At 35.4% G+C, this 25637-nt stretch overlaps 1 long non-coding RNA gene across 2 annotated transcripts; it reads left to right on the top strand.

The window, feature by feature from the left end:
* Positions 1 to 19566: 19566 nt before the first annotated feature.
* Positions 19567 to 21413, top strand: LOC133669668 (uncharacterized). 2 transcript variants are annotated; one of them, XR_009833946.1, is made up of 3 exons: positions 19572 to 19911; positions 20002 to 20056; positions 21131 to 21413. It is a non-coding gene; the product is annotated as an uncharacterized LOC133669668 (long non-coding RNA). The 2 variants fall into 2 exon arrangements; XR_009833945.1 differs by having other exon boundaries at positions 19567 to 19911; positions 20002 to 21413.
* Positions 21414 to 25637: the final 4224 nt, after the last annotated feature.

Genomic DNA, 25637 nt, shown 5'->3' with positions numbered 1-25637 from the left:
TTTGCCACGTGGTTCAGAACATATGTAAGCACTATCACAAACTCATTCTAACTTGCAAAATTACTGTACGTATGCATGTCATTACGAGATTCTCGTTCATTTACTGTTTATTGATGTACATTACATACAAGGTTTATCAAATGGGAAGGAGTGCACCTAAGTCATTGTCTTCACTAAGCCTTGGGCCTGAAAGAAAATGTAAGTGCTACAACGGGTATTTTGTCAATGGATATGTTTTCCATACTGAAGAATACGGGCAAGGAAGAAAGACATACAACAGCGGTGTTTGTGTTAAGGGATCCACTAGTAGTGAGTTAGAAGTTGACTATTATGGTAGATTAGAAGAGGTCGTCAAACTGCAATATCATAACAAGCAGAATATAGTGTTTTTATTCAAATGCTATTGGTATGACACGACTGACAGAGGAATCAGAGTTGATCCGCACTATGGTCTGGTCGAAATCAATTCAAAAGCTAGACTCCACAACATAAACGATGTCTTTGTTTTCGCAAAGCAATGTCAACAAGTTTATTACACATACACCCCTTCATTTAGAAAGGATCGATCAAGAGTGGATTGGTTGTCCGTTTTAAAAACAAAACCCCGGGGTCGTGTCGAGGTTGTTCAGGATGAGAACGAAGACACAAGTGTGCAAGATGAAGTCTTTCAAGTTAGTGAGGTGGTTGAACCATATCGAGTTGCTCCTTCGATTGAATTGGAAGAAAATTCAAATTTTCGTGTTTTCGATGATAGTCTTGTTGATGTTGACGCAGAGGAGTTAAATTTTGTTTTGAGCTCTAGAGGACAACCAAATATCCATGAAGAAGATGATATTCATATTGAAGATTGCGATGAAGGTGATGACAATTCAATTGATGACGAAGAAGAAGAAAATTCTGACTAACTACTAAAATGATGCCCTATGTAAAACCCTTTTGTTCATGTAATTTAGATTATGAATGATATATATATTTTGAAACACAAAATATTTATTACTTGAAATAATTAGTTCAAATGCCACAATTATATGATAATTACTTGAAATAATTATTGATCATGGATGATATATTTTGTGACATGAAATAATTACTTGAAATGCCACCCGATCACCGACGGCCTTAAGTCCGTCGGCCTTTCACAGAGAGTTCAGATATAATTACTTGAAATGCCACCTGATCACCAACGGCCTTAAGTCCGTCGGCATTTCACAGAGAGTTCGGAAATAATTACTTGAAATGCCACCCGATCACCGACGGCCTTAAGTCTGTCGGCATTTCACAAAGAGTTTGGAAATAATTACTTGAAATGCCACCCGATCACCGACGACGACACCGACGGCCTTAAGTCCGTCGGCATTTCACAGAGAGTTCGGAAATAATTACTTGAAATGCCACCCGATCACCGACGGTAAATACCGACGTATTTAAATCCGTCGGTACGTTGTCGGCGGGTCAATTTTACCGACAAAATTACCGACGGACCGCACGAATTTCAAAGGGTTGCGCATTAAATGCGCCTCTGACCGCGTAATCTTGCTGACGGAATTACCGACGGACCATGGAGGGACATTAAAACTTTTGGTGCGAAATTCAAAATTTACCGACGGAGTTATAACACATCACCGATGGAATAAATTAAAATAATAATTAATTTTATATCCGTCGGTGAATCCGTCGGTAAAACTGGCTTCTAACCTACCCCGAGCGCCTCTTCAGTTCATTTTCTCTTCTCCTCAGTTTTTCACCATTTTTTTCCTCTCCGTTCTTCACTCCGATCTCAAGCTTTTTTTATCGTGAATCTCCATCAGATTAAAAGGTTAGTGTTTCCTCTATTTCATTTTACTTTCATGGTTTTTTTTTGCTATTTTTTTGGTTTTTTTTTTGTTTTGGTGTATTTTTTGTAATGTAGATAAAGTCTATAGTTTTTTTTGCATAATTCATTGCTAAAGTCTATAGTTTTTTTTTTTGAATTTATTGAATATTTTTTATTGTTTTTTTGGCATAATTATTATTAGTTAATTTGTTGAATATTTATTGTTAATGTTGAATTTACCATAGAATTAGTAATTGAATATGTTGGAATAATTATTAATTTTACTTTATTATTGCATGATTTGTGTTTAATTTTTTCCATTTATTTTGATTGTTATTCTAGAGTTTTTTTTTTAATTTATTGTTTTGTTGTATTGGCATATTTATTGAATAATTACTTGAATTGTAATTCTTAATGTTGAATTTACCTTAGGATTAGTAATTGAATATGTTGGAATAATTAGTATAGATTGGGTAAATTAGTTGTGGCTATTGTTAATATGTGCAGGTTTGTGGATTTGGGTAGTATCCGGTATAGGGGAGGTGCTGTCGAATTTTTTTTTAACATTTGAATTTAATTATATAATTATTTGTATAAAATTGTGTAGATGCGTAGAATGAAAAGCAGAGCTAGTCGCTCACGTACGGTCGCAGCTAGTTCGTCTAGCAGCGATGATGATATTTCCTTAGGTGCCTCTCAAGAAGAGGCACCTACACCACCTGCGCCGTCAACCGATGCTGCCTCTTCCAGCGGTACTTCACAGCGCAGAGGCGGCGTGCCTTCGCAGCGGAATCAATTTACCCGCAAGTACGAGGCACAGTGGAAGGACGACCTTTTAATGTAAGTTTGTTAAGGTTTTAGTTTTTTTAAAAAAAATTACAACATAATGTATGAAGTAATCACTATTGAATTTATTTCATTTATTTTCAGGTTCACAAACATTGAAGCCGCCTGAGTAATATCATCGGCGTTTAAATCGTCGATGGAGATTCCATTGTTTCAATGGAGTCAGATATCCAAGCATCCTGAATGGATGCCTCAAATCAATGCATGGTTTAACAGGTTTGAGGTTGCTATTAATTTATAATTTTCAGCTTATTAATATAATTGTAAATAAATTATTATTTTTATTTAAACTTGTTTATTTATACAAAGCACAAATTCTGCTAGGACATTGAGCATAACACTGTTGTGAGGAGGGTGTGGGAAAATCACGCGGCAACTAGGTAAGATCGAAAACAATACAGGATTTTTTTTAGACAAAAATTTATGTTTCGAAATGTAATTTTTGGTTGTGTGAAGCAGGTTGTGTGATTTTTGGTATGAAGCACAGAAAAAGGCAAAAAAAACCGCGAGGGATAACCGCGAGGGACAGGGGTTTCCAAGGCTGGAACGATGTTGCGGTTTGGAGGGATTTCAAACCGATATACATCCCGGAAGATATATGGCCGCACTATCTTGAGCACGTGACGTCTGAGCAGTTCACACGACGCTCACAGTCCGGTGCTGGCAACCGGAATCGGCCAATTCATGGCGGGGTGACAACTCACACTGGCGGCTCTGTTCCGTTTGCTGCACATGCGAAACAGATGGTAAGATTAATTTAAATGAAATATATCGTTAAATTCAGTTGTTAATATATCTTTTTTCATTATAGGTTGCGTCTCTTGGACGTGAGCCGAGCCCGATTGAGCTGTTTGTGGAGACGCACGTGCGGAGTCAAGACCGCCAGAAGGGGGCGCAACAGTTCGTTGATAACCGTGCTCAACATTTCGTGGTATGTTTGTTCAACCATTTTATTTTGTAAGTTATTATGTTTATTGTATTGAATATGATGATTACTTTTTTTTTATTTTCAGGAGACCTATAATAATCGGTTGAGGGAGAGATACGGGGACGATCCTTTGACCCATCTGGAATTCGATCCGGATTTGTGGATGGAGGTTGGCTCGTCAGGTGGACCCGATAAAAATCGGGTTTACGGGCTCTCCAACACTACGGCCGACAACTTGCGGTCGACCCGTAGTGTTTCAACCATTGGGAGCTCCCAATCAATAGCGAGCTCCCAATCTAAGGAGTTCGTGGCTTTGCAACAACTCACCGAGAAATACGATAACCTACAAGCGGAGTACGCACAACTCAAAGCGTCTCATGCACAACAAAGAGCGGAACAAAGAGCGGAGTCTGAGCACTTCAAAGCGTCTCAAGCACAACAAAAAGCGGAGTATGACGCGGCTCATGAACAGCAAAAAGCGGCTTATGACCAGCTTTACGAAATGATTATGAAATTATCAAATAGCGGAACATGTGCGCCTAATCCTTTTTGGCCGTATAACCACCAGCCTCCGCCAGGATCTCCTCGTCCTCCTCAAGCTCCATCATCTTTATATTAATTTGTAATCAATATTATTTACCTTTAAAACTTCATTTATTATTTTTCTTGAAACATATTTAGTTTGTAATGAATATTATTTAACTTTATTTTTTTTATGTTTAATATAAATTTTATTTGCATAATTGGTTTGTATTACAATTAATTTATTTAGTTTTATATTATATATCCTAAATAATTTTTTAAAAACAAATTAAGAAAAAAACTATTACCAAGGATTTTACCGACGGATTAATTCGGTCGGTATTTTAAACACTCACCGACAGAATTACCGACGGAATTAAACCGTCGGCATTTAACAGTAGCTTCCACAATCACCGATGAAGTTACAGACGGACATATTCTGTCGGTATTTCATACATTCACCGACAGATTTACCGACGGATAGTTTCCGTCGGTTAATCACAATATACCGACGGACTAAAAATCCGTCGGTATATTTCAAGCGGGAATCTTTTTTTTTGGCGCGCAAATTCCGTCTGTAAAACCATCGGCAAATGTTTTTTTTGTTTTTCCAACCGATATAGCGATGGAATGGGGAATCACCGATGAAGGGAAAGCCGACGGACGTAATCCGTCGGTGAGTACGTCGGTAAAAAAATCACCGACGAACTTCTAATCACACACCGACAGAATGTTTCCGTCGGTAAAACTGTGAAATCTTGTAGTGGAGTGATGTTGCCCATACTTGGTATATATGGTTGGACAATACCAAGATAAAAAAGTGAAAGGACTTAATTGAAGCCTTTATTAGTCAATATAAGTTTAATATGGATGTGGGCCCTAATAGGTCAAGCTTGCAAGCTATGGAAAAGGACAACAAGGAGTCCATAAGAAAATACACTCAAAGGTGGCGGGAGACTACCACACAAGTTAATCCTCCTTTATTGGAAAAGGAGATAATCAACTTGTTTGTCAACACTTTCAAGGCTCCGTACTTTGAATACCTGGTTGGAAGCTCTTCACAATATTTTTCTGACCTGGTCGTTATAGCTGAGATGATCGAACAAGCTATCTATTTAGGAAGGGTTGTTAACTCGACTAAGAAGAAAACGTTTCCTTCCTTTGATTTAAAATCAAACTATCCTGAAAGGGATTCCCTCTGAGCACTCACAAATACACTTTTGAAGCCTCGCGTGATCTCATAGACTCAATTCATCTCTTTTACCAAAATCAGTTTCTCTATTGGATTTTTGAAAGTTGAACTTGCATTTTGATTTCAAAAATAATTTGGTGTTTATTTAAAATAATATTTATGACATTCTACTTGTAGAATGACACATGAATCAAGCAATTCCTTCATTAAGGTGACTAAACTCTGAACCAAAATGCACGAATAGAAAATGAATTGTCATCCTCTTGCCATGACTCTTGAGACATGTTGTTTTAAATATATGAATAATGGTATGAAGTGAACTCATTGCTCATAGACTCATGAAATGCATCTCTTTGCAAAGACCAAACCATCACATTGGACAAGGCCAAGTTTATTGATCTTAACTGCTTGCGTTTGAAATAAGGAAAGGCTATCTTTGTTATTTCTTTCACATTCTAAAAAGTATATCCCTTGCAGTCCTTTTTTTGAGCTTGAATAATTTTTCTTTCATGAAAAATCCCGACTAGGATCACACCCCACACTAGGGGCAAGTCAAAATTTTAATGAGAAAAGATGAAAAAACCATGAGAAAGTCGAAAAGGAAAAAGAGCCCAAGAAACTCAATGATTAGGGGGCATGCCCAAATTACAAGAAAGAGTGATAACCAAGATAAAATGAGTCTGCCCTGGAAAAGCAATGAAAAAAGAAAAAGGACGAGTCAAAGAAAAGCGGCGAACAAAAAAAAAGAAAAAAAAAGAGGAATGACACAAAGAGTCGAACTGCTGATAGTGATCCTCAATCTTTAAAACCCTAAAACACTCTTTGAGCCTTATGATATTTTCTTTCATAACCAAAAACCTCAGCCTACATTACGTGCATGTAGAAGTCCTTTATAATCAAGCAAGTAAGCAACCTGGAACAATAAACAATGCTCTCAAAATGCAAAGAGTACTTTTTCATAGGAATCATGATATCGAGAACAAACTACTCATTATTATTCATGCTGATAAAATGAGTGTTCAAAAAGAGACAAGTTTTTCTCAAACAAAACCTTAAGCTTTTTCTCGAGCCCTTCACTTTGGAAACCCATAAAAAACAGAAGGTCACCCCATGATGTACTTTCACCAAAGACAATATCGCCAAATACAAGAGCAAATAATCTCTTTTCCAAGAAAAAACCAAGGAGTTGCAAGATTTCAAAAGCAAATGCTTTTAAACTTACATCAAAATAATTTTTGTTTTCAAAATGCAAGATCAAGATTTCAGGATTCATTCTGGACACATATTCCTTCACCAAACTAAAAATGAGAGAAATGAGAAAATGGTCGCTTAAAAGACCATTATTTGGCAGAATTGTTGACAAAGCACACCTAAAGGCAATGACAAGTACAAGGGGGCAACATTATGTTTAGAAGGAAAAATCGATCCCTTCTAGAAAAGAGATGAACATTTTCTACGACAAGATAAGGGGGCATCTTGGTTTAAGGCAGCTTGATCCTTTCAGCAAGTGACAACAAATGTTTTTTAAAGTGAGACGGAGATTAATGAATGATCCTCTCAAATTATTTGACGAGATGAAAAATCTCTAGCAAGCAAGTCGATCATGATGGGTACTATTGTTGCGATGTCGCAGTCGCACAAATTAATTACCCTAACTTCAAACACAACACACAAGATAGTATAGAGCAAGCAAGGGGTCGATCCCATGAGGAAGATTCAAGTCAAATTTTTATGCTAGATGATATGCAATTTGAGGGGGGGTTTGGATGTTATTTAGGCTAAAGTAAAAGAAAACAGAAAACTATCAAACAAAATATAATAAAATCAGAAAATTATTAAGAGAATAAACCTTGGTTGCAAGCACACATCCACCTACAGAAATCAGAACTAATCATGGAAATGAAACATCAATTTATATTCTGAATATTTATCTTTTCTTAACATTGGTTAGTTAACGGATCCATCATATAACTAACCTTAACCATCAAACAACCACAGTGTCCGCACTAGTAATTTAATTCAATGGCAGCCTTAAGAACTAGATAAGTTGATTAATCAAGAAAACATAATTGTCTGCAGTCTATGTTTGATTTGATTGAATGTTCTCCATAAGATTAATAACATAGATCCGCCACAATTATTAAACTTAGTTGCTTCACAAGTTCATATACCACAACTTCGGTTTTGATATCAAACTTAGCAATAGATTGTCTATAATAATAACTTAGAGTCCGCTCTAGCAATTAAAATATACAATCATAGGAAAAATAAGCATAGGAGAACAAACATATTCATCATATAAACTGAAAAGAAAAGGTAAAATAAATCTCATAGCTCTTGAATCCGAAGGTTTCCGTGTCCTTACAACCAAGAAAAAGTGTTTAACCTTGCATGTTTGTGAACAACTAATCAAAAAGAAGGAAGAATGCATAATTTTGAGTTTCTTAGAGGAGGGGGGCGTTTTCTCCTCTTGGTTGGCTACCCCCCTTCTCTTCTCTCATTCTTTTTATATCCTAGGAAACCCTAGTCTCTATTTTACAAAATAGTCATCCCTTAAGTAGACAATTTACAATCAAGTACTTCAATAACTATTTTCCTAAAAAAGGAGAAATAGCCTTGCATGAAATCTTCAAGCTTTGACTTAGAGGAGCTAAATTGCTGAAATAAAAACTTGAATATCATTTTAGATGCTTCGGAACATAATGTGGACTCATTTCTTCACGAAACCTGTTTGCTGGCAGAATTCAGTTGTCATCTTTGAAAAACCATATCTCCCTCATATGATATCATTTTTTGCTGAAATTTGGAGAGTTGATAAGTATTTGCGTTAGGAATCCAAAACATTGAGTGTGCATCAATTGAACTTCTATAGCTCCAGATATTCAAGTCTGAAGGCTATGATTTCCATGATCGTCCTTATTTTATTTTCTTGCCTTATATGTCCAGAAAGGTATGGATGTTAGCTTTTTAATGCCACTGGAATCACTTCATTTCGATCTTTAGAGCTCACGCTCTGCACAAAACATTGACTGACGGTCAAATCTGCCAATTACCTCCAATTTATTTATTTTTGCATCTTTTATCCAAAAGTGCCTTCAAAACATAAAATAAAGAATATCAAGGCATTTTATATATGAAATATAGGCAAAACAAAACTAGTTAAATATGGGTGAAACTATTGAATAATATGGTTGCATCAAATACCCCTACACTTAGCTTTTACTCGTCCTCGAGAAAGGATAGGTAAAATCAAATTGAAGTTAAATTAAATCAAATCACTATGACTAATCTCCCATCAATATCCAAGAATATATGCATTATAAACAAGAACACAATCATGAATTTATTTACATGCAAACTTCAAAACTCAATTAATCGTCGGGATTTAAATGAAATATATGTCATGCCAAAGTGATAGGTCCTCTCATTGATATACACTCCAACACTCACGTGTTTAAGACTTATGTGTTTAAATCTCTCAAATTCAACCAATGAATATTTTCTACCGTAAGCTTGCTCTTCAATCTCATCTCCATTACTAACATATTACAAGCAATGCATGAATCAAAAGGTTTTATTTTCCGGTTTTAATGGGGCTAAGGTTAAGGTGAGGTAAAAGAGAGTAAAAGAAAAGGTTTAAATCAAAGAAAGTAGAGCGTTCTCAAAATGATATTTCCAACAAGATATTCCATCAATTTTCCATCTTTAATCACCAATGCTTAACTTCTTTTGATTTCAACATAAAATCTTAAGAACATAAAGGAACACTTTTTTCTTTTTTTTATTTTCTTTTTCTTTTTCTTTTTCTTTTTTACCTTTGGCAACTTTGCCCATCTTTTCATCAAGCATCACTTCTTCTTTCTTTTCACATAATTTCCAACCATAATTTCATGAGATATCACAAGTATATGCTCTACTAATCCTTGGTCAGGGGAAAAGGAAAACATATATAAAGTTAAGTCTTATACATGGATAAAGCAAAGAAAAGATAAACAAGCTCAAAAGGGGCTCACTAAGGATAATATGTTTTAAGTTGGCTTTTTGGCTCAAGTGGTTAAAATTTCTAATGCCTTTATCATCTTCATGTATATATGTAATGCGAATGTAATCTCAACAAGATATGAAGCAAGTTCTAGAGATACATATCATTGAAAGAATGCACAATCAAAGAATATAATGTTGAAGGCTCAAAAGCTTGCATTGATATAACACTATAAAGTCAACATGACATATTCTAAAAGTAAATCCCTAAACCAATTAAACCTTAAAACTTACATGCACACTCATTCATTCGATTTATATCTTCATCTATCTCAATTAATTCTCATATATAATACTCACATTCTCATAAACCAATAGGAGTTCAAAAGATCAAACATAGAATTTTTTTTTTTGAACAACAAAGAAAATCAAAATAAGGAAACCAACATTCTCCCAATACCCCCACACTTAAAACACAACATTGTCCTCAATGTTAAAATAAAAGAAAATGAATATAGGAGAATGACAAAAATAAAATAAAATGCAAAAAATAAAGCAAATCTGTTTTTTTTTTCTTTCTGTGTTGGGTTGCCTCCCAGTAAGCGCTTTTATTTTCAGTCATTGGCTCGACATGTTGCATGCTCATTCTTCATAGATTTCTTCAGCTAACTCCGCAGAAGCGGTGAGTTCTACCGTCCAACCTTCATAGAAAGGTTTCAAGCGATGCTCATTGACCTTGAGTACTTTATTGGTTTCTAAACTTGTAAATTCAACTGCACCATAAGGAAAAACATTAGAAACAACAAAGGGTCTAATCCAACGAGATCGTAACTTTCCAGGAAAAAGTTTCAAACGCGAATGATAAAGAGGGACTTTGTCTCTAACATTAAACTCTTTTCTTGTAATCATTCGGTTATGGAGACTCTTAGTCTTTTCTTTGTAAATCCTTGCATTCTCATAAGCATAATTTTGTATTTCTTCCAATGTAATTCTAATCTTTTTGGGCACCAAAAGGATAGGCGCTACTCATTCACTATCCATGATGGGGTGAATGGAATCCTGTATCATGGGGAACAGTTTGTAAAGTTTACAAAGCCAATGCTGATTTATGCATATTTTGGGGAACGCATATATGCCTCTCTATCTCTTTTATCTTGGTAAAATCATAGTCATATCTCAAAGCTATGCTTAATCCATCCTCATTATCAAAATCACAAACTTGCTGCACACACTTATTAACTTGGTCATAACATGTGATAGAATAAACATTGCTATAAGGATATGTCATTGAATCATGAAAATTAAATTCAATCTTTTCATCTCTTACTTCTATAGACAAAGTATCCTTACCACAATCAATCTTTGTATTGGCAGTTTTCAAGAATGGTCTCCCAAACAATATAGGAGTGTTGTATGATGAATCACAAGAATCATGTTCCATATCAAGAATATAAAAGTCGCATGGAATGACCAAACTATCAATCTTGACTAGGACATCTTCTATCACACCAAATGGGTAAACAAAATTACGATCCGCAAGTTGTATTACAATGCTAGTTTTATTCAAAGGCTCAAGACTAAGAGAATCATCAACATGTTTAGGCATAACACGAATGGATGCACCTAAATTGCACAGGACCCTTTTGAAACTACCATTACCAATAACACATAAGATAGAAAACGCACCTGGGTTTTTTTGCTTCAAAGGCATATTCTTTTGAACAACAACAGATACAACTCCACCCATACTTACCATTTCATGGTCTTTCAGTTTGAAAACTCTCTTGGTAATACACAACTCCTTCAAGAATTTGGCATGCTTGAGAATTTGCTTGATAGCATCAAGCAAAGGAATGTTGAGTTCTACTTTCTTGAAAACCTCTAAAATCTCTTTTTCTTTATCCTCTTTCTTTGACCTAGAAGAACTCACAGGAAAGGGTAGAATTGTTTTAAAACTGGAATTCATTGAGTGAGGAGTTACCTTTAGAGTGTTGGTCGATGTTTCAGTTTGTGGAGGAGAAGGATGTTCCTTCTTTGTACTCAATTCGATTTCTATCTCTTCTTCTTTCTTGATCTCAATTTGTTTCGACCTTTTCTCTTCAAGTTCTTTCCCACTTCGCAGCATGATCGCACTAACATTCTCTATTGGATTTAATACTTGGGTGGTTAATTTTCCATTCATCTGTGCTTCCAATTTCCCCACACTTGAAGCTACTTGCCCTATTTGCTTCTTCAAGTTGTGAATACTTGACCTTGTTTCCTGTTGAAAAGACATGACATTTTGTTGCAAGGTCACAGTGTTAAAAGCCAAATTTTTCATCATCTAACGAAGATCATCACTGGATGACAACCCCATAACATTGGAGTTTGTGAATGAAGGGGGCTGCCTCGTTTAATAATTCTGTTAGGATTGAAATCCATATGGATGGAACTATCGGCCTTGATTGCCTTGTTGAGGTGGGTTTCCATAGCATAAGTTTGGGTGATCTCTCCATCCAAGACTGTACGTGTTGGAAAAGGGATCATATTTACGCTAGGACTATCCATTGAATCCTCCATCAATTGCATGAACCTGTTTAATGTAAGCTTCTTGCATTGTTGGGCACATATCTGAGGTATGTCCTTATAAGGAACATATGCTACAAACTTTCACCTGCTGTACATTTCCACAAGCCAAAGAACGCACAAGAGAAGTAAGATCATTAACTTTGTTTTCAAGGTTAGAAATACTTACCTCATTTACTCGTTTGTTTATGAAGTCTCCACACGTGCCAAATTGTTTTGAGTTGGCTGCCATGTTTGAGATCAATTGGCATGCAGCCTCGGGTGTTTTATTTACCAATGCCCCTTCACTGGTTTCAGCAACTTGATGTTTAGACACCATCAGCAAGCAAACGCCAGCAACTCCTCTCAACAAGCTGCCACTATGAGCAGCAAAAATCCTCTTCTCAGCAAGCTGCCATCGTGAGCAACAGAAGGTTACCTTCTAGACCAGCGACAACAGGTGCTCCTCAACCGCACTTTCCCCCAGCATGTGGCAAAACCAGTAGAAGTCTTCATTTCCTTCCAACAACCGGGAGCTAACATAAGCCAGCAGCTGTAGCAAAGGGAACCTTTATGTCCTTTCCTCCTCTCCTAAAGCAGCAGCCACCGGCATCAGCTGTGTACCCCACATGTCCAACAGCAGCTCCTGTTTTCCATTAAAGCGATGTCTGAAAGCCGTCCTTCACGCCACCAATACTGTCTCTACCGTGAACAACAAACTGAATCTTCAACTGCGAGCAGCGCCCGACCGTCTCCCTCGTCTTCGCCTCCAGCCACAGCCATGGCCACGCCAGGTGAGTTCTTTTCTTCTTTCACTATTTCGCTAAAATTAATTAGCATGTTATTGTTGTTTGCATACATGAATTGTTCACGCATGCATGCAACAGTGGTAACACCAGGTCACTGGTTTGGACCAGTGACCCAACCCCTTTTTTTTAGTTTTAAAACTGGGATACATAAATAAAAAGAAAAAAAATAGTTTCCCTTTCTCTTAGTTTAAATTTTGCAGATTTATTCACTAGCGCCAGAGTCAGGAATACTGCACTTTTTCGGTACACCATATTTACCAATGCCAGAGTTGGAAATATTCTTAGGTGAATATTCACTAGCGCCAGAGTCAGGAATACTGCACTTTTTTCGGTACACCATATTTATCAATGTCAGAGTTGGAAATATTCTTAGGTGAATATTCATTGACGCCAGAGTCAGGAATATTATTGGAATAATATAAGAGCAGAACAAAAACAAACCTTTAGCAATTTAAGACAAAACCAGCAATGCAGCTTGTCTCAGGCAGGACGTTTAAGGGGTGATAATACCTTCCCTTTTACATAACCAGTCCCGTACCATAGAATCTCTGTTGACCAGTTAGGGTTCCTGGTGACCATAAGACTAGGTGGTGACTCGTTGAACAAGACCTTTTTCCCTAAAAGAATAAGATGTCAGATATCTGTTTTTTTTTTCAAATGAGAGATTAATTTTTAATCAATCGTCACGATGTCCGGGTATGACAAAAGCAATACCGGAAAAAACTAGAAAGCTTATCATATTTGATATAGTTCTACAAACAGATGATCATTGTGATCAATTTGATGATATAAGAATGGTAATGGATTTAGTGATGTTTGCACTGACCACTGGTGGGAAGGAGAGAACTGAGCAAGAATGGAAGAAATTATTAGAGGAAGGAGGCTTCTCTCGCTATAAAATCATCAAGATTCCAGCTTTGGAATCTATTATTGAGGCTTATCCAGAGTGAAATATCAATTTGTTATAGTCATAATAATATCTTAAATAAGTAAACTACGCCTGCGATGCAACAGTCAATAATAATATTAGGCATAATAATCCAACCTGTGTAACGCCTTTCCTTAAACTGTATTCATAGATTCTTAAACCTTTATAATATATTATTAATTATGATGGTTGCTTGTGGTTGTAATATATAGAAACTAGATGGTTATATATATGTTTTATAGTAAAGGAGGTATTTTTGGATTAGTCTTTACGTAACTAAGAATCGATCCACCACTCACAGAGCTAGGTCAACGTCCGATCACCCCTGGCCTTGGATCAATTCCAAGAACTAGACTCTTTGAATCTATTAACAATCAATATGCAATATTACACTAAGAAAAAGAACATTTTTGATGGTGAGAATTGAACTTCTAAGTTAATGAGTTAGAAGCACATTCTCCTATATGGCTCCACCATAATCTTTGATGGTAGAAAATAATATAATGATAACAATGGTAATGGATTTAGTGATGTTTGCACACTCCACATATAGGAAGGAGAGAGTTGATCAAGAATGGAATAAATTATTAGAGGAAAAAGGTTTCCCTCATGATAAGGTCCTATTTTTTCCCTTGGGCTTGAAGGTTGAGCCAGAGTTTATGGTAAAGCCATTAATATTCTAGTTCTGACAATTTAACCCAGCCTTCCATGGTAAAAGAATAGGTAGATCATCATTGTTACCTGCAAAAGGCTCCATTTTATCTATATTAAGGACTCTTTGATGATTAAATTAGAATGAGTTCAGGGAAAGATCAATTATCTCGTTGAGAAAAGGTTTTTCTTTAAGAAATAATTTTCATTGTTAAAGAAAATAGAAAAAAAAAATAAACTTTACACAATCATCTCTTTTTCCTCCTTTCATAGCCCCACGTATGCTTTTCTTCATTGCAGGGAAAAGGTTGGCTTGTCCATAAAATATCTATGTCCCATCATGATAAAATAACTTTGTCTTATCATGATAAAATATCTCTGATCTACAGTCCCTGATTAGTACTTAAAAGTATATTTTTATCAAGGTTTTATATCATCATTTTGAACTTGAAGTATCAATAACTCCTTAACTATAACATATTTTATAATAACAAGTCTGATAATATAAGATAGCTTTAATTTAAGGTAAATGCTCATTTTAAATGCAGGCATATCTCACAATTCAAAGGATTGATTGTTGTGATTAACTATTGAAAGTGAAAGGACAAAGAAAAGGCTAAGCTTAGAAAGAGATGCCGATTCAATTCAAATTGGAATATTGTTCAGTCATTGGGTCATATCTGGAGCTATAGATCTTGGATTTCAGTTTGGTTTATATGTCTAGAAAGCTAAGAAATAGGCCTACAACGTTCATGAATAATGGAAGATCCAAATCTGCCATTTTCAAATTCAAAGTTTGGTCATAAAAGAGAAGTCAGAATCTGTCATGCAATCCAGCCCAAACATTGCTCAGAATTTTACCCATAGCTGGAGTTCTAGAATGAAAAAATAACGTCAATTTTTTTAGGTGGAAGGATAAGACAATTTCCAACAACTGTCATGAGATGACCTGCTCCAATTCTGATGTTAGCAATGACATTTCATCCAGACAAGAGCTTGAGGACTGTCCACCAGAAGCACTACTCAATATTTAGTCATATCTCGAGCTCTAGTGATCCAAATGCTCTGACATTTTATGGGTGTAAAGCAGAGATGATTTCCAACAACTTTTATAAGAACACTTTGCCAAATTTTGATTAAATCAATGTCATTTCATCCAGCCAAAATGCTTGAGTGTTGGTGTCCACCAAGTCCACTAAATCAATAGTTGGCCACTACATCTGTAAATCCCGAGATAATCAAGGCTGGATTAAATTAAAGAAAATAAACTAAACTAAAAAGAAGTGGGGGCAAAACAAATACACTTAAAGAAAATAAAGCCTAAATGCAAATAAGAATAATTATAGATAATAAATATTATTCTTCTTACCAAAAAGAAATCTGCAACTATCGTGAAGAAAGAAGAGAGAGAGTTTTGATATCTATTTTTACAAATCAAGAGAGAAACACCAAATTTCAAGAACTCATCCAAGATTAAGGGTTATAGGTAAAAATAAACATTGGTGGGCAAGGAATTAACAAGAAAAATTGAACAAAAAGAGAAGAGGGGAGGGTTGGCTGTCATTAGAAAGAAAAGAAGGATCAAGACCTTGATTTGTATCGCGTAAGATATTCTAAACATGGTCTTATAAGTTGTTTTAAAGTCAATTATGAATTGATGCCTGGATGTTAAATTATAGATTGGAGTTTTATAACTCTAAATATAGTTAAAAATTTGAGGAGAGGTCAGATAGTAACAGTTCAAAATGAGACAATAACAGTTGGACAGTAACAGTCCAAGTTTTTGTTGATGAGTAATTTTCACTATCTTATAGGTAGAACTGGGTTCTCCTTAAATCATAGAACTTGTAGCCTCATGTCTTAGCTTTCCAACGACACTAATCTCGCTTAAATTCGGAGTTCTATAACTCCAGATATAGTTAAAAATCTAAGGAGAGGTCAGACAGTACCAGTTTAAAAACGAGACAGTAACAGTCCAAGTTTTTGTTGATGAGCGATTTTGACTATCTTAGAAGCAGAACTGGGTTCTTCTTAAATCATAGAACTTGTAGCCTCATGTCTTAGCTTTCCAACGACACTAATCTTGCTTGAATTGAAGTTCTATAACTCTAGATATCGTTAAAAATCTGAGGAGATGTCAAATAGTAGCAGTTCAAAAATGAGACAATAACAGTTGGACAGTAACAGTCTAAGTGTTTGTTAATGAGTGATTTTGACTATCTTAGAGGCAGAACTGGGTTCTCCTTAATCATATAACTTGTAGCCTCATGTCTTAGCTTTCCAACGACACTAATCTCGCTAGAATTGGAGTTCTATAACTCCAGATATAGTTAAAATCTAAGGAGAGGTCAAACAGTAACAATTCACAAACGAGACAATAACAGTTGGACAGTAACAGTTCAATTTTTTGTTGATGAGTGATTTTGACTATCTTATAGGCACAACTAGGTTCTCCTTAAATACAAAACTTGTAGCCTCATGTCTTAGCTTTCCAACGACACTAATCTCGCTTGAATCGAAGTTCTATAACTCCAAATATGGTTAAAAATCTGAGGAGAGGTCAGACAGTAACAGTTCAAAAACGAGACAGTAATAGTTGGACAGTAACAGTCCAAGTGTTTGTTGATGAGTGATTTTGACTATCTTAGAGGCAGAACTGGGTTCTCCTTAAATCATAGAACTTGTAGCCTCATGTCTTAGCTTTCAACGACACTAATCTCGCTTGAATTGAAGTTCTATAACTCCAGATATCGTTAAAAATCTGAGGAGAGGTCAGATAGTAATAGTTTAAAAATGAGACAATAACAATCCAAGTGTTTGTTGATAAGCGGTTTTGACTATCTTAGAGGCAGAACTGGGTTCTCCTTAAATCATAGAGCTTGTAGCCACATGTCGTAGCTTTCCAACAACACTAATCTCGCTTGAATTGGAGTTCTATAACTCCAGATATAGTTAAAAATCTAAGGAGAGGTTAGATAGTAACAGTTCAAAAATGAGACAATAACAGTTGGACAGTGACAATCCAAATATAAAGAAAGGAATGATAACTGGGGTTGGACAAAAAACGACAGTAATAATGGGTGAAATGAGAAAAACATAAAATATTAAAAAATGACAAAAAGAAAGACTAACTAGTTATTGATATGGTTACTATAAAACATATCCTTGAATGAGAAAAATTTATGAGATAAACCTGTGATTTGCAGGAGAGACCACAGGCATGGTGCAACAGCAGCAGCAGGGGAGCACGAGTAGAGCTTCTATTGCAGGTAGGTGAATTGCACCTTTACCTTCTAGTTAAATTCCATGATTTAATATATTACTGATGTGAAATGTGAATTACTAAATGTATGTGTACTCAAAGGGAAAGGTTGTTGTGTGAATTACTAAGTGATGAAATTATCACTAACAAATGAAATATGAGAAGTGTGATTTTGAGGCGTAAACTAGCATACATTTAGTGTATGTTAGGATCCCAGGTAAGGGGATCACCATGTTTTGGCTAGCATATATTTAGTGTATGTTACGATCCCGGGTAAGGAAATCACCATGTTTTGGCTAGCATACATTTAATGTATATTAGAATCCCAGGTAAGGGGATCACCTTGCATCAACTCTACGGGATGATGATGATGATACCAGTGAAAGGGGTATCAGTAATGTGTCAAACAAAAATAATCATGTTTGATCTTATAAAGTCTGGAATGGAGGTTAATAGTGAAAAAGGGAACGATTATTAATAGTTGAATAAGGAAGAGATTCTAATGAAAACCAGAAAGGAGAAGTGAACAAAATATGAATGCATGTTACCCTGTTGAAATTGTATGTGATATTCACCTTTCAATAATATATATTTTGTTTCAGGAACATCACATGCACGACAGGAGTAAATCCTAGCTTATGTTACCTTCTTGTATTTTAGGTTATAGGGGGTATACCCTTGTATTTTGTAAACATGAAAATATTTGTATAACTTAATTTGTATAATTAATGTTTAAACTTGATTGAATGAACTTAATCGTTGTAGTTCATATAACCATTTTTCATGTCTAAGTATTTATTTTTTATCCATCCATAATGATATTTTGTTATATAATGTATATCATGAATATTGTTGGTAATTGGTGTGAGAATATTTGTGGAAATTGAAACCCAAGATGATTGGGTCGGGATTAAGTTATGAGATGCAAGTTACATGTTGATAACTTGGGACCTTCCAGTATAGGGGGACTCCGTTGAAATTTTGATAGATTTTAATATGAAAACCATGAATATATATATATATATATATATATATATATATATATATATATATAAGGGAAGAAAAAAATTACTCTGTTTTCGGTATACGAGAAGAAAAAAAATTTACTCTGTTTTCAGTTGACATGAGAGTGTTTTTTTATCTCGGAATTGGGGGATGTTACAACATCAATAATCAATACCAAATGAAAAGTTCCGAATTTTAGCCTATAAAAGGAAGCATTTGTCATTCATTTAGTCATCTTAGTTTTCAGATCAAGATCATGTTCATGCTCTCTCTCTTTATAATTTTGTAATGCTTAAGTTTTGCTTTCATTAATCTCTTGTTTATGCTTTTCATTTCCTTTACTATACTTAGTTAACTTATATCATGTTTATGTTCTTATATTATTTATTTATGTTTTTCTTCTTCATAATGTTTAGCTAAGTTTATCATGTCAAGGTGAAAATGTTTCACTAATGGTGTTAGGACAAGTATAATAGAAACTCAATATGGACTTCAATGCTTATATCCTAAACAACTTGCTATTAACATGTCTTATCATTTTTATCTTATTAATTCTTAATACCTTAATTGTTAAATTGTTAATCTAGATTTGCGTTGTATAACACTTGGTACATCAAATACTTGATCCTTCATAGTCTACGACCGACATCGTTATTATGAGAGGAACTTGATTTGTTGTCAACATAAGTCAGCATCATGAATAGCTGATAAAATTTATAAGTATGGTATTACATAAATAAGATGATTAATATGATCATGTTGCTAATTTATATAGAGTTTATATTTTGCTTATCTTTAATACTATTAGTGAATTCTCTAACCTTGGCATATGTTTTTATCATTGTTTAATCTTCACATTAATCTTAAATCTCAAAGTCCTCTTTAACTCACCATCACCATCATCATAATCGTTGTTGTTGTTGTTGTTGTTGTTGTAACCATGGTTGTCAAACTCGCGAGTTGACTCCTAAAATCGTATGATTTTACGAGTCAACTCAGGTATATCGAGTGAAATCGGGTAGAAAACTCGAAAATCAGTAAACTCGGTCAAACTCGGTTAAAATCAGTCAAACTCGGTCAACTCGGTAAACTCGGTCCGAGTTTACCGAGTTTAACAAAATTATCAAAAACTATGGAATCTTCTCACTGTTCTCAGTCCTCTCCTCTCCATCCCGTTAGTCTCACAAAAATCCCCCCTTTTCCTTTTCCCTTTCCCCAAATCAACCCTAGCAGAAGCAGATCTCACATTCTTTTATTCTCAAATCTTAAACCCAGCAGAAGCCAACGCCTTCCACTCTCTTTCTCTCAAAACCCCCATTTTTTTTCTTTATTTCGTTTGCCTTTGATCTGATTGTCTCCGCCTCTCCGGTCTCTAGTTTCCAGTCTCCACTCCTCTGCTTTGTTTGCTGGATTCTTTCATTAGTGGTCAGGTTTGCTTGCTGGATTCTCTCCTTCTCTATCATGTTTTATTATACAAAAGAGGGCCATCAATCTTATATCATTTTTGGGTGATTTGGCAGTTAAATAATATTGAACTTGCTGTTAATCTTGCAACTGGTGCTGAAAATCTTCCAGGTAAACACATTATTTTTTGTTAATCTTTTCTTCTTCCTCCTCATCCATGGCGATGAAGTGTCTGATATAGAAAAAGACTTGAGTGCCTATCATATTAACATTTGCTCATTTGCTGAATCATAAGATCTTTTCTCTTTTGTAATTTCGCATGCCTTATTAACTGTGCTGACAAGTCTTGTATGTGTATATATATATATATTGCCATATTGGGTTTTTGCAATCTTTGCATGTTTGTGTCCTAATCTGATAGACGGTACCAAAGATGTTGCTTTCAAATGGTTGCTTTCAGTTTCTGGTTTTCATAATTTTAATTGTCCAAGATCCTTTGTAAATATCTAATGGTTTCGGCAAATAATTAAATATATAAATGAATCCTCTAAGCTCTAACAGGAGTGATCCCGTGATAGAATTTGAATGAATCCTGAAGCCAACCACTTTGGACAGCTAGGAATTTTAGAGTATCCTGTTAACTATTGACGAAAACAATGTGGAGATTGCTACAATGCTGCTACATCATATATAGCTCCAAAACCCATCTTTCTTTTTATTGCAATTCCCACCAGAAGGGCAGAGCATGAAATGAATGCTTAATAGTGTCCTGAATTTTGGTTGCTGTCTACTGTATTTTTCGAGCCCATGCTTCCTATATTAGCATATCTAAGATGAAGAAACATACTCCACAACTTGTGATTATTGGAATTCATATTATCTTAGTCAAACTGGAGTTTCACGTTGCAAGATCATTGCTTGTTTTGTCAGTGAAGCAAGCTCTACCATTCTCTTTAAAAGCTCTTTTTATTTCTCTAATATTTGCAAAAGGGCAGAGCATGATCTAATGGTCTCTGTATGTGTTGCTTTAGCTTTCGGTATTCCCTGGAAAGTCTGATAAATAATGAGATAAAAGAACAACTTATGACGGTATTGTTGTTTAAAAAATCTAATGAACAAAATTCATATTTATCTCTTGGTAGGCTACATTTTGCTTATAATTTTAAAATAGTTTCATTTTAGTTCATTTAAAAAATCTATTTGTTGCCATGTTGGTTTTTTTGTTATATTTTATTCAATTCTCAGCACTATACATCCGAATTGGTGTATATATTGATTCTTGAACTGCTGGATACATGCCGAGGAAGATCAAAGCAATGAGGTCATGTTTAGTTTATATAACACACCAACAAATTATTTGTTTTAAGTTTGTTAATTTTTAGTTAATAAAATTCTATGGACATAATTGTATTGTATTGTATTTTTAAGTTATTTAAATCATGTATAAATTTTTATTTGAATCATGTATTTTAAGTGTTTGGAAATTTGTATTGTTTATTAGTTTATTTCACTTTTACTTACGATTTTACGATCCGTTTTTACGATCCGAGTTTGGTTTGCATGTTCCGTGCCGTGTTAAAATCGCGATTTTGACAACCTTGGTTGTAACCCATTTTTGGGTCCCCATAAATAAAATAAATAATAAAAGAAAAAAAAGAAAAAAACCGAAATAGTGTCATTTTGAGAGACACTGTTCCTCTGTTCCAATGTGTTGCTGCCGAAACCTAAAACCCCACGCCCCCTCGTGACTAGAAAATAGTGAAGGTGTGCCCTGCAAAGCCACGCCTGTTTGGAGACCTCTCCCGGTGTCCCTTGCTCCCCATGCACAACAGTAGGGACGCCTCCCCCGCTCCCCTTTTGCCTATAAATACTGCTCTCAACACCAGCAGGAGGAGGGGAAAAGTTTTTGAACGGGAGGAAGTTTTGGATGAGGGGAGAAAATAGAGAGGCAAAAATAAAGAAACAAAAAACAAAAAGAAAGAAAAAGGGAGGGAAGTTTTTGAACGAGGGGAGGATTTCGAGTGTCTCACAGAGAAACCGAGAGAGGGGAACAAAAGAAAAAAAGAGGAGGAAGATTTGTTTGAGAGACAGAGGAAGAAAGCCAAAACAGAAGAGAGGAGAGAAAAATAAAGACTGAGTCCTCCGCACGGAGAAGAAGAAGAATCGTGCCTCACCCCCTAGAGCCACCGCAGAAAAGAGCCACCGTCACATTGCCATCATCATCACCGCCAGCTGAGACTGTCCTCCCAGTCAGCAACAACACCGTGAGAAACAGAAAAAGGAAACAAAAACAGAGGAGAACAAAGCTAAAGAAAAAACCACAGAGAAAAAAAAAAAGGTCGACCACCATCCAAGCCACTCCCCAGGCCGCCGCCACCAGCACGTCCATGAAGCCGTTGCAGAGAGAGGGAAGAACATTTCTGACAGAAGGAAACACCAGAGATCAAAAGGAGAAGAAGCAAATAGAAGCAAACGGGGAAGGAAAACAGATGCGGGTGCCTCTGCACGGGAAAACTGCAGCAAACACTACCCACCACCGTCATAACCACCGTAAGCCCTCGTCGGCTTCCTCTCCACCACCACCAGCATCACTGTGAGTGTTCGCCATCGCCTTCGCCCTTTTCGTTTCCACGTCCAGGTATGCGTTTTTCGTCTCTATGCATATGATTTGCTTCGACATTTTTACTGTTCAAGTGAATTAGAATTCACTTGAACAGTACCATTTGCATATATTATTGGGTATGCAGAGGACGCGAGCCTTTTGTTTTCCCAACCGGGTCACTGGCTGGGGCCAGTGACCCGGTTAGGCCTGCTGGGTCTAGCCCGGCCACATAGGCCAAACTAGACCCAGCCCCAAAAAAAATTCCAAAAATCTTTTTTTTTCAAAAAACATTAGTGATTTTTTTTGTATATTTGTTGCTGCATTTTGATCAATATCGGTTTGTATTTTTATACTGTAAATATACAAATTCGGTATTAAAATACCCGATTTTCGTCAAGACATCAAAAAAAATGTTTTGTTTTATGCATACGGCCAAGTCTCTTAAAGATAAGAAAAATCATCACATCGTATTTTCAAACAACTGAAAGAAAAAATCATATTGTTTATACATAAAACACAAAAAAATTCAAAATATATATGTTTTAGCATGCATTTTGGTTTTAATAACCAATTTATTAAAGTCATGAGAACTTGGCCAATATTTCAAAAATTCTACAAAAAATATTTTGTTTTCTTTTAATATCTGGGGTTATGACCTTATACGTAAGACGTATTCCAGATATTAAATTCTTTTGTTGACGTCATAATTACCCGATAAGATAAGGATCTCCTTACCGAGGAGGACTTTTCTTAAACCATACCAACAACTAGAAAACATGACAAGATCTTAGATTTTATCAGACAATAAAACAATGCAGCTTACCTTAGGTAGGGCGTATTTGGGGTGCTAATACATTCCCTTTACGCAACCAGTCCCCATATCCAATCTCTGAAACCAGTTAAGGTTTCTAGTGACCAAAATACTAGGTGGCGACTCCCATTCCATTTTCCACCAATAAAAGACAAGATTTTCTTGTCTCCCTATATTTTCCAGATAGATACGTTTTATATTGAAGTGGAATATTCGCCGCGACGTCGCACACGTGCGACAATTATTATTATTATTATTATTATTATTTATAATTTATATAGTTCATCTCTCTGTGGTTTGACCCTGGTCTTGTCGGGTTATGTATTACTTTGACACTCCTACACTTGGGATAAGACATCAACTCTTTGATCATGCCAGTCCTATCAGGATAAAATATCACTAATCCATTAGTATGAAATATCTTTAATCTACGTTCCAATCAAGATAAAATATATATGACCTACAATCCTATCAGGATAAAATATCTTTGTTCCATCAAAGGGCCTCTAGGCTCAATACTTGGTTGAACTTAGGGACAATGAGTTTGGCAACTCGCCAAACTTACAGGCATCTGGGCTTAGCGCTTAGCTAAGCCCAGGGACAACGGATCATAACCCTTTTATGGTCAGCCATTTGGAGAGCAGTTTTAAAACAAATGAAAAAAAGTAATAAATGATGATCTATTAGTAGCCCCTCAAGTCTAGGTGGATTCTATTTTCAAAAGTCTTTGCATGTAGCAGGTGAAAACCTTTTTATCTTTCCCATAAGATCTTTATGCATCCCTCCTAACACCTTTAGGATCCTCAAGTCTAGGTGTATTCTTTCTATGGATAAGAGGTTCGCCTTGGGGAATAAAACAATGACCAGTACTCAATGTAGCACTCATGTAGCCTTCTCGATGACTAGCACTCAATGTAGCACTTATGTAGCCTTCTTGAGATATGTGATGACACAAAAATATGTTTCATCCAACAGTAAGGGTGTAGGGCAAAAAAAATCTTTTATTTATAACCTTAGTTGTTTTTACTTTTTCCTTTACTTTTACTTCGTCTTATCAGTACAAAAAGAGAAAAAAACTACTCTCGCGGAAAAGACCTCAAGTTATGTCTTCCTTGATCCGAGACAAACTTGTATGAATCATCCTAAAAAAAAATTAAATGATCTTTCATTTTCAACTAGAATTAATGGAGCCGAGAAACACCAAACCTATTTCAAGAAAAACAAGTGCTCCAGCTCTTAACAAAGAGTTCAGGTTTCAGCCAGAACCTGAAAAGAGCAACAATGGAAATGGGTCCCTCATATTAGGCCCAGTTGAGAATAATTAGGAGGCTTGACTTTTGGTTTAGCCAATCCTTTTCTATTTATATGTGTAGGCAATATACAATAGTTAAGATAGAGAATACAATACTATAGTAGTGCCTATAATATTGTAACAACCCCGATTTTTTTACATTATTTTTTGCAATATATTGGAAATTTTCAAGTATTTTTTTATATATATACAGGTTCCACCAAAATTTCAGCAGAATCTCCCCTATACTGGTAAGTCCCAAGTTATCGACATATAACCTGTTTACACTTCTAATATCTCACATCTCATAACTCAAAATCACGACCCAATCATCCTGGGTCTCTACCCAGCTCATTATCATCAACACAACACATCTTATTCAATAACATCATATAATGTAGTTCAAATGAAAGATTCAATTTCAATTATAAACATGCATGGTCAAATAGGTACTAAGAGTTTCAACTATTAAATTAAAGACATACATTCAAATTTACGAATTAATATTACATCTCAAGTTTTAGGAGATAAGTCTTTTAATTTACAAATAATTTACATAGTCAAAAGCAAAAGATAACTAAACTAGTATTACCCTTGACGCGACCCTGATGGACCTGAAAATAGAAATTAACATGTACACATAAATATAAAAGGTAGTAACAAGCAATAACAAAGGCAGACAATAGTCTCTACGGAATTTCTTTTGATATATAAAATTAGGCATAAACCTCTTTTACAACATATATTTTCCATCTATTACCGATATCCATCTAATATCTTATCTCATTCGCCAAGAATAATTCCATCTTGAAAATCTCAACACAACTCAATGGTTTGCAAACACCATCTCCTTATAAATCAATTCTCACTTGATACCAAGATATTCCTCTCTTGGTACCATTAGCTTATCTCATTCTTTTGGAATAATCAATCAATATTTTCCCTTTTATGAATCTGTTGGTAGAAGGTAATCGCCAAAACTAATAAATCTCATTAGTATCATTAGTCTTCTAATATTGGGCTAGACTAATCAATTTAAGAAATACTT

Source organism: Populus nigra, chromosome 12, assembly GCF_951802175.1.
Source record: "Populus nigra chromosome 12, ddPopNigr1.1, whole genome shotgun sequence".
Taxonomy (NCBI): Eukaryota; Viridiplantae; Streptophyta; class Magnoliopsida; order Malpighiales; family Salicaceae; genus Populus; species Populus nigra.
This window is presented reverse-complemented; position numbering and strand designations above follow the sequence as displayed.